This window comes from Alligator mississippiensis, chromosome 1 (assembly GCF_030867095.1).
Source record: "Alligator mississippiensis isolate rAllMis1 chromosome 1, rAllMis1, whole genome shotgun sequence".
NCBI lineage: Eukaryota > Metazoa > Chordata > Crocodylia > Alligatoridae > Alligator > Alligator mississippiensis.
This window is the reverse complement of record NC_081824.1, coordinates 379,558,275-379,570,965: the sequence shown is the minus strand read 5'-3', so window position 1 is coordinate 379,570,965 and position 12,691 is coordinate 379,558,275.

Below are 12,691 nucleotides of genomic sequence, written 5' to 3'. Positions count from 1 at the left end.
GGTGTGACAAAGGGCATAAATTTCTGTTTACTTTCACTTTCTGGCTACATAAAAAAACAATATTGAGCGGCATCTGTTTGTAAGCAATGATCCATCAAAATCTCAAGAGCCTTCTCAGCAATGCTGCCATCAAACCATTTATCCCCCATTCTATATTTGTGCTTCTCATTATTCTTCCCTAGTTGTAACATCTTGATTTTATCTTTGATCTTCAATCTATCAAAGTTCTTCTGTATTCTGCTTTTGATTTCCAGTGGGTTTTCAGTCTTTGCCAGTGTCAAGGCATTTGAAAATTTGCTCAACAAAAGGCCCTATTCAGAGCATCTAGATCATTAATAAACACATTAAATATTGGAAGACCCAGGACAGATCCTTGTGGAACCCAGTGGAAACCTCTTGCTATTTTGATATTGATCCATTTATAATTACCCATTTATTCTGGCTATTGAGAGAATTATCTATCTACCTTGTAGTCATTTATCTAGCGCTTATTTCTAGAATTTGTTTATATGAAAGTCATGTGGAATTGTATTAAATGCCTTATTAAAGTGCAAGTGCACTGTGTCAATTGTATTTACCTCATCTATTCAACAAGTTACTTTGTCAAAAAATGAGATCCAATTGATTTGGTATGATTTGTTTTTAACAAATCCATGCTGGCTATTTATGATTAGCCTTTCCTCCACCAAATGTTTACAGATTAATTTTAAAAATCACTGCAGTAACTTCCCTTGTATTGAAATTAGGCTGAGTAGTCTTTTTTTTTTTTTTAAGGGGAAATATATTGGCCGTCTCCCAGTCATCTGCAGGTAGCCTGTTTTTCTCTGATTTAAAAAAAAAAAAATCCCCAATTTTCAGGAGAGAGAGAGGTGTTTCATTTTAATCACAAAAACTGTGGATTTGGGGTAATTTTTTAAATTTAAAATTGGAGATTTTTTTTTTAATCAGAGAAAAACAGGATCCCTTGTCATCTGGAACCTATTTTCTATCATTTTATGAAAACTACTGCCAAGGGTTCTTTTATAATCCTAAAGTGAAGCTCATCATGTCCTTCTGGCTTCAATTCAGTCAGGCCCATGGAAAGTTCTCTGATGTTCTCTTTCATTAGTATGACCTTTAGTCTTTCCCTTTCATTGTCTATATTTTTACTAGTTCTCTTTTTTTAGCTTGTATTTATAGAGATTGGGGCACAGTAGCTGTTTAGGAGCACTTTCGTTGCATCTTCTATTAATAGCTAACCCTGGCTGTGAATATCTTACCATGGCCCAGTCTGGACAACAAATGGGTGCTACTGTCCCCCACAGAAGGGAGTTCCCAACCACTAGCACACTCCTCCTTCTCTTTAATGGCGTGGTCATGGAGCCCCATCCCAAGGGCCACGCGCTTGTTACTTTCTGGTCTGAGGAGTCTACCTCTGATCTGTGCCAGCCATTATCTCCGCCCCTGCATTCAATCCAGCAGAGTGCCTGAAATCAGTTAATAAGATGATAGAATGATGCAAACCCCATATCAGCTACAGAAGTGTTAAAAAGCAGACAAACTTAATTACCCGTGCCCAGCTATGCCTAGATGGATGTGAGGCCTGGGAAAAAAGTCTTATAAGGAAAGATCCATCACTCTATTGCTTTGTCTGCATAACATGCCTCTTCTTTTACTTTATATAGTATGCCCTGTCATTTTCACCTGCCTATCCTTCTGCTGCCAGTAAGGATAGCTGCCTGGGTGGATGATTTTGTTATAACTACAGCTTACCCAAGCTTCTTCATAGTTTTATAGTTGTTAGAGACAGAAGGGACCTGAACAGATCATCAAGTCCGACCCCCTGCCATGGGCAGGAACAAATGCTGGGATCAAATTACCCCAGCTAGGTGATTATCTAGCCTCCTTTTGAAGACTGTACCCGCCTCCGTTCGATTAGGAGTTCGCACGCCGCCTTCGCCCGGGCTCGGGATCTTGCGTCCCCGAGCTTCGTTGGTACGCCCCAGGGTTTACCCCGGCTGGTATTAAGGGGGACCCCTGAACTCGCCTGCCATGACTTTGATGACGCTGTCATTGGGGGGTCTTCCCTTGGGGTATCCCCTGGTGCCGGCACGCCTCTTCGCGGGTACTCTCGGGGCTCCATCCTCCCCTACACCCCGGCCATACGCCACCTCAGGTCTTCCTGTCCTGGCCTCTCACCCGTCCTCGTCTCGTCCTCTCTCGGCTCGGTCACCCTAGCCACTACCGGCTGTCTTCGGACCGGGTATGCCCCTCCCAGTTGGGGGGTGCTGCCCTGATCCCTCCTTCCTTGGGATGCAGACATCCTCTCTGCTTCCCCAATAGTCCCGGCCGCAGTTACCCGCGCTGTCAGCTCCGCAATACAGGCTACAGCTGGCCTCACTCTCGGGATAGCTGTTACGCCTCCTGCTGCCTCGGGTGTCGGGTTCCCCGCTGGCTGCTGCCCCACCTCTGGGGCTGACCTCTCCCCCTGTCTCCTCACTTCTGGGTGCTCCGCTGCGCTGCCCACAGCCTGCTCCGCCTCTACCCAGCGGCGTCCCGCACTCTGCGGGTGGCGGCTGATCCCCTGCTCACTGGGGCTCCGCGCTCCAGCTCTCTCCCTTCAGCTGCCCCGCTGCTTCGGCGGGGCCGCCTTTTGTTCCTCCCGGCTGGCGTGCCCCGCCCCTGCCGCTCAGCAGCAGCCGGATAAACGCCCGGCTGATGACCCGCGCCGTCGCTGCCGGTGCGTGGAGTTTCTTCAGGTCTTCAGGCCCTGCGGGAGGTAAGCAGACCCCTTGGCCGCCGCGGGGGTCTCCCAGTGCCCCCGCTCCCCTGGGACAAAGACCCCCAGGGTAGGAGTGAGCACCATTTCCCTTGGAAGTTGGTTCCAAATCCTAGCCACCCTGATTGTGAAGTAGTGCCTCCTGATGTGTAGCATACTCTGAATCAACTTGTGGCCGTTATTCCTAGTTACTCGGGTAGTGCTCAGGAGAATAGGGACTCTCCCATTCCCCGCTGGTCCCCCCTGGTAAGTTTATAGATGGTCACCAGATCCCCTCTCAGCCTTCTCTTGTGGAGGCTGAACAGGTTCAGGTCCCGTAGCCTCTCTTCATACGGCCTGCCCTGCTGCCCCCTGACCATGAGAGTGGCCCTCCTCTGGACCCTCTTAATGCTGGCCACATCTCTCCTGAAGTGCGGTCCCCTAGCTTCATAGGGTAAGCTAATCTGATTGAATCCAAAGAGTTGGTAGTTAGTCACTGGGACAGAATATTTCAGTTAGGGATTTTCCGATGAGTTAAGAGTACTGAATGCTGAGCCTGGCTGGACTGAGGATTCTTTCGTTTTGAGATTTTGTTGTCTTTTGAATGAAGGACTGTACTGTGGCAGAACTGGGCTGACTCCTAGTAGCAATATAGTTGGAAGGGAGTGTATAAATACAGTGAATTTAGGTTGAAGACCTTGCAGAACAACACCAGAGCACAGCAGCTACATTTGCATGCCAATCCATATCTGCTATGAATTGGTGCATTATCTGGTTACATAACAAAACCAATACTATTTGAAGGTACAAAGGATCATAATAACTTGTGCATAGTAAGCATTCATTCTCATTGAACAACTGAAGAAAATGTGTTATCACCTGGGATCCTGGTTTTCTCTGATAAAAAAAAAAATCCCCAAATTTCAGATTTAAAAAAGTAACCCAAACTCCATATTTTTCCATGATTAAAATGAAACACCATATATATAGCGGTGTTTCATTTTAACCACAGAAAAATGTGGATTATGGGTTACTTTTTTAAACTTGAAAATTGGGGATTTTTTTTTTTAATTAGAGAAAAATAGGATCCCTGTTTTTCACCCAAACATAGACTTAGAAAGTGCAAAACAAAGCTCAGAAGATTTCCCAACATTTCTTACCTTTTCTCTCTCCTTTCTATGCCCTCCCTCACCCAAACGTGGCACTTTGTTTCAGTTTTGTTGGTGGTGATTTTAAGTCTTCTCTTTCCTTGTTTGTTTGTTTAGATGATCCATTCAGCTTGTGTTGCTCAATGCTTTTAAAATTGTTATCATCCATAAAGCTCCCCAGCATTGATTAGAAAAAGTTCAAGTGATTATTTTTCAGGGCACTCAAATTTAGGAGAGTTAGGCTGCTGTTGTATCTCACGGACTTTGAAGTAGCCTTGATTTATGCCACCTGAGAATGTGGCCAAGACATTTCTTTAGTTATATTAATACTGAGGTTTGTCTTGTATTTTATCTGGTCAATTAATACAAAGGGGAAAAAAAAGAGTTTTACTATTGTTTTTGTTCTTTCAGAGGGTCCCTTTTTGCCACCAAAATAATTACTCTTAAACCGTTAAACCTGTCAGATGAAGAATAAATGCTAGTGACCCAATTTGGCTGCAGTGTGTGTGTGTGTGTGTGTGTGTGTGTGTGTGTGTGTGTGTGTGTGTGTGTGTGTGTAGCTTATCATTAGAAAGCAAGAAAAAGAAATCACCTTCACATTTTTATAGGTTCAGCAAGCACCCTTTTTTTTCCTTTAAATTGGGAATTTCAGCCCTTTGACAGATAAAGATATTGTTTTCTTTAAGAAATTTAAATATAATTAAGAATACAGTTGAAATCTGTCTTTCACAAAGCAGTGATATTTTCCCTTGGATTGAATGATTTCATTATAAAAGCCTTATATTTTATATCCAGACTTGAAAAATGACAGCTGCTATACAACAGTTGAAGTTAATAATTTTAAGTTGTGCTGGTCAATAAAAAGTATATAAACTATAAACATTCAGAGTTGAAAGCACAGACTTTTTATTTATTTATTTATTTTTTTTAATAATTGCACTGAAGGACTCTTTTCTAATAGAATCTGTTTTATCTTTTGGCATTTCATTTATGTCTGTTAACTATAACAGGGATTAGTCCCGTCATGATTCTGTTCTAAATGTAGACATGCTGTAATGCCATCTGGATTTTTTTCATTCTCATAGTTTAAGAAATTATGTTTTCCCCAGTTTTCAGTCCTTCAACACAGTCTCCAAAAAACTGGTTGTGTTACACCTTTAGGACATTATAAATATCTGATTTCCATGGAAGTTTTGTAAAGAATCCTCTTTGAGTAAATAAGCTTTTATATATTTCTTTTTAAATCACAGATTATTTTATGTCAAAGGCTTTTGTTTCTACCATAACTGCTTCTGTAGCAATAATATTCACTCTTGCATTCAAATAGGATATTTGTTTTGCATTGTTTCTTGTAACATTTGTTTATTTTAAATCTGCATAATTGTTCACCAGTTTCTTCTCTACTTGAGGTCAATGACCAACCCCATTCCTTACTACTTACAACTTTTTACCTCAAAATCTTTTGCTCTTCCTAAGATCTACAGAACTATGGAGGTACCTCCCAGAATGACATTTCTCTTAGCTCACTCTGCAGCATTCTCTCATCTATGCAGACTCTGTGAGAAGTGCTTAGATCTGCTGTTGGCCATTTCAGACCTCAAGACCAGGAAAGATGTTCACAGAAAGGTGATAAAAGCAGTTAGAGCTTTTTAAAAATAGAGTTTATAGTTTCACATAGGGAGATAAGCCAGAAGGTCCAGAAGAGGTTATAACCCTCTTGCCGCAGGTGTTAGCTATTTTGACCTCCTGTATGCTGTCTGAACTATAAAGTAACATGTAAAAGCTTGGTCAGGGAAAGGTACTGTTTATTTTTTTAGCTAACAGGGAGCTGGGAGATGCACTTTGCTGCCCTGGAGCAACACTAAAAAACAAAAGAAGATGCACTATGGAGACAGCTCTTCCTTCCTCTGCTGCAATTGCATAATTTCTGGAATTTTAAGGTCATCACCTATCAATCCAGGAGAGCAAAATAAGAATGTACTGAAACACTGTCAGCAACTGCATTCAAAAATAAACTTTTAACTTGGTTTTCAAAATATGCAATAGCTACATTTAAAATTGTCTTTGTAGAGATGCTGCATCATGAAGTCTGGTTGAAGCCTGGAACCTAAAAAAAAAAAAAAATCCTAAAAAAAATCTGAAGCAAAAGCAGACCTCCTAAAATTCCATTTTATGGGCAAAATTGATACTTTAGTTTTCTGCTAATCATATATAAATGCTAACAGCACTTTCCTGCAAATCCCCTCTTTGGCTCTCCCTCGATGTCTGTTGGGGTGTGGGGTATTATTGGTGAGCTTTAAGGATGATTAAAGAGTCCATTCTGTGCTCTGCAAGTTTTTCCACAGATATGACAGGAGTTGCCTTGTGAGGGGGTGGGAGGCACAGTTGTTGGCCAGGATGTTGTGCACTATCCTTCCTCCTCCACTGTTTCTCAGCTTTGGGAGCAAGACCTTTCTGTTTGAAGTGGACTGTAGTTTAGTGTATGGTGCAGCACCACTGAGGCCTGTTACTAGCCATCACTTTCCAGTTTATAAGGTTGATTCCATTTTCTTGAGGTGTACTTTCAGGGTGTTCTTGCAGCACTTCCTCTGTCCTCTGAAGGCCCTCTTATAATGCATTGTAGATCAGAATCTTAGTTTCCATCTGCAGATCTCGGTTGGCAAAGACACAGCGAAGCAGCTTTCCAGAGGATATGCTGGCGCAGTGAATCCTATGTTTGATTTCTAAACCTAGCCAGAACCTTCCATAAGGCTTCACAATTGATGGAGTCAAAGGCCTTGGTTAGGTCAATGAATGAATATTGGAGTTTTCTACTATTCGTATATAACTACTAACAGCACTTACCTACAAATAAAATGGACTAATATACCTAATGACAGCTATATCACACAGCAGTGATGTGTTCAGTGAAATAGAAGAGTATACAAAAATATAAAATCTTTAAAATAAATAAAATAAAAATACCTTAAAATGATATTTTGGTTTCCAGTATCAGAATTTTGTTAAATTCTTGGAAGTGATGCCTAATGCAGAAAGAGTAAATAAATTGGAAATTCTTTTCCAAATCTATATGATATTGCTTTATTTAAACTTTTACATTCAGTTCTCAACTGTTCTCATACGCACACCGGAAATCCATCAAAGACAGAAACACCCAATTACCGGTGGGGGCACATTTCTCACAGGAGGGCCACTCTCTCTCCAATGTCTCAGTCCTGATCCTCAAGGGAAATTTACACAACACATCCCAGAGACGAGCCTATGAGCTCCATTTCATCAGCCTCCTGGATACTAGAGATCAGGGACTAAACACAGACATTGGATTTTTGATACATTACAATCTGCCTGGCAACTGACTCCCCAGCCCAGCCCCTGGCTTGTTTACTTTTCATTCCATCCAGGAAGAGCACACACCAACTGCTGCAGCTTCCTTAGCCTGACGAAGGGTTTTTGAACCCGAAAGCTTGCTTAATAACTATTCTCCAACCATTTAGGTTGGTCTAATAAAAGATATCAAATTCACCCAAGGAACCTTGTCTGCCTGTTCTCATACATGTTTTTAAGGACAAAAATATCATTATTTATAATATTATTTATAGATTATCCTTAAAATAGTGCATGCTATCCTGAAATAAATAAATGTTCATTTAATTAAACTAGTTAAAAACTAGAATTAAATTCCTATAAAAAATTCTGGTATACTGCATATGTTCACATGGAAAGTTTTAAAAGTTGATTAAAATGTCAAAATTTTTAGTTCGGTATTTTCATCAATAAAATCTTCTGAGTACTCATGAACCAAAACATTTTATGTTTGTTAAACTGAACTGAATGTTATATTTTGTTTCAATTTAACACTAATGTGCATCTGCCTGAATTATCATAATGCCATATATGGGATACAGTTCAAGTGCCTTGTTTCTCCATGATGCATTCAAGCCACAAGAATTCCAAAATACACTAAAACAGCTCTGCTATAGAGAAGAATATAGAATATCTTTCAAAGTTTTGTTTCACCAGAGAATGAAAAACACTGGGGAGAACTGGTGCACGAAGTGCCCAATGTTTACCACTACAAGTCACCATTACATCTCAGAGAGACTTACTTTAATTTCAAACTGTTTTCCAGCTCAGTGAATACATACATATATACATATATATATTCTTATATAATACAGGTCCATCTGTCTGTCTGTAATGCTCTTGGAGCACTCTGATTGGCACTCTGATTGGTTAGTGAAACAACTAATTAGAGTGTGGAGCACTGCCATGATGGGGGGGTGGAGGGGGCGGAGGGGGGGGGTGTAGACCAGCCGTCACTGCCCTTATGGTGGCACTCCACCACCTCCAAGAAGCAGGGCCGGGGGTGGGGGTAAGCAAGACCATCAGTGCTGGCTTTGCCCCTCCACTCTGTCACCTCTATCCCTGCCATCATGGCAGTGCTCCACACTCTGATTGGTTGTTCCACTAACCAATCAGAGTGCTCCATGATTGTTATGGACAGACAGATAGATGAACTAAGCCCATTATTATATAAGAATATAGAGAGAAAGAGAGAGTGATCAGTTGGGAGGGCTATCCTCACCCCCCTGTTCCATCCCCACCATCATGGCAGCACTTCACCACCTCTGAGGAGCAGGGCCGAGGGAGGCGGGGTGAGAACACCAGCTCTGGAGGCAGTGATGATGTGGGGTACTGGTGGAGGGGGACAGAGGGGACGGAAGGGATGGTAGGGTAAGCTTCCCCCTCCTGGAGAAGGAAGAGGGGCCTTTAAGGCTACCTCTAGACTTAGTGGTCTGCTATACATTTGTCAGGTTGGTGTGTAATTCTATACAGATTGGTGTGTAATGCTGCTCCAATGCATTCTAATTAGAGTACTCTAGCATCTCAGCATTACATGTATTAACTCTCCTCACTTTTCAAAATGGCCACAGGGGCACTTTAAGTAAAGTTAATTGAATGAGCTCTAGTTAAAGTGCCCTGTGGCCAATTCAAAATATGGGGGGGAAGGAAGGCATTTAATACATGTGATGGTGAGCTGTATTAACTAGAGCTCTAGCTAAAATGCCCCTACACACACCTTTGAGCACATGTATAGACAGCCCAAAGCTTTAGCTGAAAAATCTTATGTTTAACAAAGTGTTTAACAAAGTAACTCAGAAAGTGGGAGATCCAGATTCCGACTCTATTCCACCCTCCAGGTTGGAACCTATCCCTCTTGATTCTCAGCAAAGTGCTCTATTGCCCTGCCATAGGTTAGGCATTTTTTATTCCCTTCTCCAGCCCTACTCTTCAAGCTGAGCCACTGGTTTTTGCACTTACTAGTCATTTGATTAAATGTGTAGAGACCCCTGGAAAATTTCTGCTGAACTGGGACCAAGGGTCCAAGCTAAAACCCAGGAAGCCCTCTCATCCAAGACAGAAACCATCTCACTGAGCAATGCACCTGCTAGTTTGCAGTCTTCCTCCTGGACTCTCATCTCTCTCTAATCTTCCCAACAGACTAGTCTGAGAATTATGGTTGTTCATGTACATCTGTACAGCATTACACACCAATCCAAAAAAAGGAGAGCAGACTACTAAAGTCTGCTTGGTAGCCAGGTATATGTTTATTCATGCATACAGTACTTAGAATGGAACTGTGCATAAGTGCCAAAAACAGCATGCAGATCATGTGGCAGAGTAAACTGAATTAAGATCTAGCCCTAAATGCTTCTTGACCAAATGGAGCTCCCTCTAACCCAGGGAGCAAATTTTTGAATTATGATAACTTTGCTTCTTCAGATTTGTCCTGTCTAGAGCTCCTGGGTTTAGACATTTCACAGTTAGGTTGTAAAGATTATCAGAGGCTAGGTACAGACAGTAAAAAAGCCCAAGCCTGAATTAATTCAGTCTTTGCAGGTTAGTCTAAGCTGCACAGATTAAATTGAAACAGAAGTGAACAGACATTTACCTTTGATTCAGGAAATGCAGCCACATACCTGCAGTGGCTCAGGCCAGAAGCCAGGGGGTGCTAAAGCACAGCTCTCTAGCTGTGTGTTCACTTCTTCTTCCTGCTTCCCCTATCATCTCTGGGATTTTCAGCCCAGAATCACAGCAGTATGACTCTACAAGGTTACTTGTCACTTCCTCTTCCTGCTTCCAGGTACCTCTGGGATTTGTAGTCCACAGTTGCAGACAGCAGTAAGTTTGAGCAGGGGAAGGGGTGTTTAACCTCCCTCCCTGGCTCCAGACCCCAGGCAGGGTTTGCCTGGGGAGCAGCAATCCCGCCCCTCCCCCCCCCATAGGCTGGGCTTCATCCCCAGCCAGACTTGCCACCCCACTCCTCTCCCTCCCCCACCTGGTCTTGTAAGCAGGCCCTTACTGCTCCAGCTATGGAGCAGAGGGGTGGGGCCAGCCCTACTCTCTGGAGCAGACAGCATAGCACAGCACATTCCAGGGCTGGAAAGCATGCTGGGATGCTGGGGAATGTGATTTAACTTGAACCAGGAAGGGGTCTGGGACAGAAGTTTCATAAACCAGTTTGACCCAAATCAGTTAAATTTGATAATACATTCAACCACGTTTATCTTAAACCAGTTTCAGTCATTTTGAAACTGGTTTATGTGCACTGAACTTCTGTTCTGTTACAGGTTTCAACCAGTTTCTGATCACCTAAACTGGTTTAAGTGCAATTTCTCTTCCTAGCCAGAGTGTTTTTTGCATCTAGCTCTCTCGTAGGAGACTGCACATTACTTTCATGAAGTTATTTCCAAATAAATTTGAGGGAGAAACTCAGCCTGCACCTCAGAAATTCAGCCTCTCTGAACAGAGAAGGTGATAGCTAATGCCTCATTTACAGTCAATATCTTATAGAGAAAAATGTTCCATGAAACAACTTTTTTCTTCAACTTAGTCACCTGGGGACATTCCAGAGAGTGTCCTATTTGTCTCAGAACTACTATATTCTGATTCATTCTAAAATTTGTTTAAGTAAGGGTGTCAAACCAGTAAGGGTGTTGGCCCATGGGCTGGATTTTTCCCACAGAGCATCTCTAGTCAGCCCACTGAGTTAATGGAGAGCATCAAAAGTTGGGTCCCACTGATCATGGTCATCAGCAAGGATCCTGGTTTTCTCTGATTTAAAAAAATCCCCAATTTTCAAATTAAAAAAAAGTAAACCTAAATTCACATTTTGCTATGATTTAAATGAAATTCCATGGAAAAAAATGTTGATGTGGGGTTACTTTCTTTAATCCAAAATTTGGGCATTTTTTTAAATCTGAGAAAACCAGGATCCCTAGTCATCAGTAGCAAGAGAAGCTACTGGACCCCATTCTTCTGCTGTTTCTGCTCCTGCTGGACCCTGGTCCAGAGGGATCTTGTGTCAGAATTGGGTTTGGAAGCTGTAGCTGAAGTCAGACAAGCCTCTCAGTGCATAACCATTATTAATAATGGGAAACAATTATTTGATCTAATACGCAACAATATTAATACCATATTTTCTTGCATACCACATACCTTGGAATAAAATACCTTGTTTTTGAAAGGCAGAATGAAAAAAATATATATATTTCCTTCCTTACAGTAATTATCTGAGTAGCAGCAGCTAGGAGATAGTGTCTGTTCACTGTTCTGTTTCCTGTGACTTGCGTGAATATTTTATTTTCACTCCTACTCAGTAATCAGGAGAAACTGCTTTTACTACATTTCTTGCATTAATGCACACTGCAATTTTCAGCAGCTATTTTGGGGGGAAAGCTTTGTTATATGTGAGAAAATATGGTAATATTAGGATATGGTTCAATAAAATAGGGTATGTGTGGAAAACCTAACCCCCCATTATTATTTTTGGTAGCCCAAACAATATTTACTGATATCATGAAAGTACCAATAACTGATATTGGGGAAAAGAACAATCACAGTATCCACTAATAATATTAAAATAAAATCTTTTTTCATGTTTTCCTAAATAGGACATACCTCATCTTTTCCCAAGTTTAGGTTATACAATTACCATAAAGACATAATGCACCAAAGATTTACAGTAGTGAGATTGTTATACAGCCTTTTTGTATATATATATTGTCTTGTTTTGCAGCAGCAGCAATAAAGTTTTATTCACTTGTCTAAGAACTGAATTTATCATAGAAGGGTTTAAAGAATCATAAGCTAAGAACAGTAATACTTAATTCTCACTTCTTCTTTCTTAAATATTGATTATACCTAAGAACATATCATTAAGTAATTTAATGAACAAATATTTATGATTAGCTTCCCTAAGATGATTGCTATGGCTCCACGTTTCTCTGAAGGGGCAATGCAAAACTATACTGTCTTAGGAGCAATTCAAGGAAGAAATTATGATTTGGACAGAGTTTTCCTCTTTCTCACATTTATCTTTCCTGGGAAGTTGAGCTTATTCACACCTTTTTTTTTTGTGAAGCACCTGTGTGTGAAGCTAGCTGCACTGGCAGGTATGTTGTGGATGCAGCCAGTTTTCACCCTTCCACTTATACTTACAATTAATACAGACCATCTAATGTGCAGAATTATAAGTTAAGCATGGGAGAAAGGCAGAGGTGGGTGTGAGTGGGAAGGCAGGGAAAAGGAGAGAGGAAGTCTTATTTTCTCCTACTGTCTGGCATGATTGAATAACACCTGTGACTACTCTGAAGGACTTGTAGCTATGGTATATATTGCATTTACTAAAATCCCAAACAAGATTTTCCCTTCCCTGTCGCTGTGGGAAAAAAACCCTTGTCTTGGATTTGGGTACAAGGTTGTGGATTGGGGGGGGGGGGGAGGGAGCAGGCAGGCAGGCAGC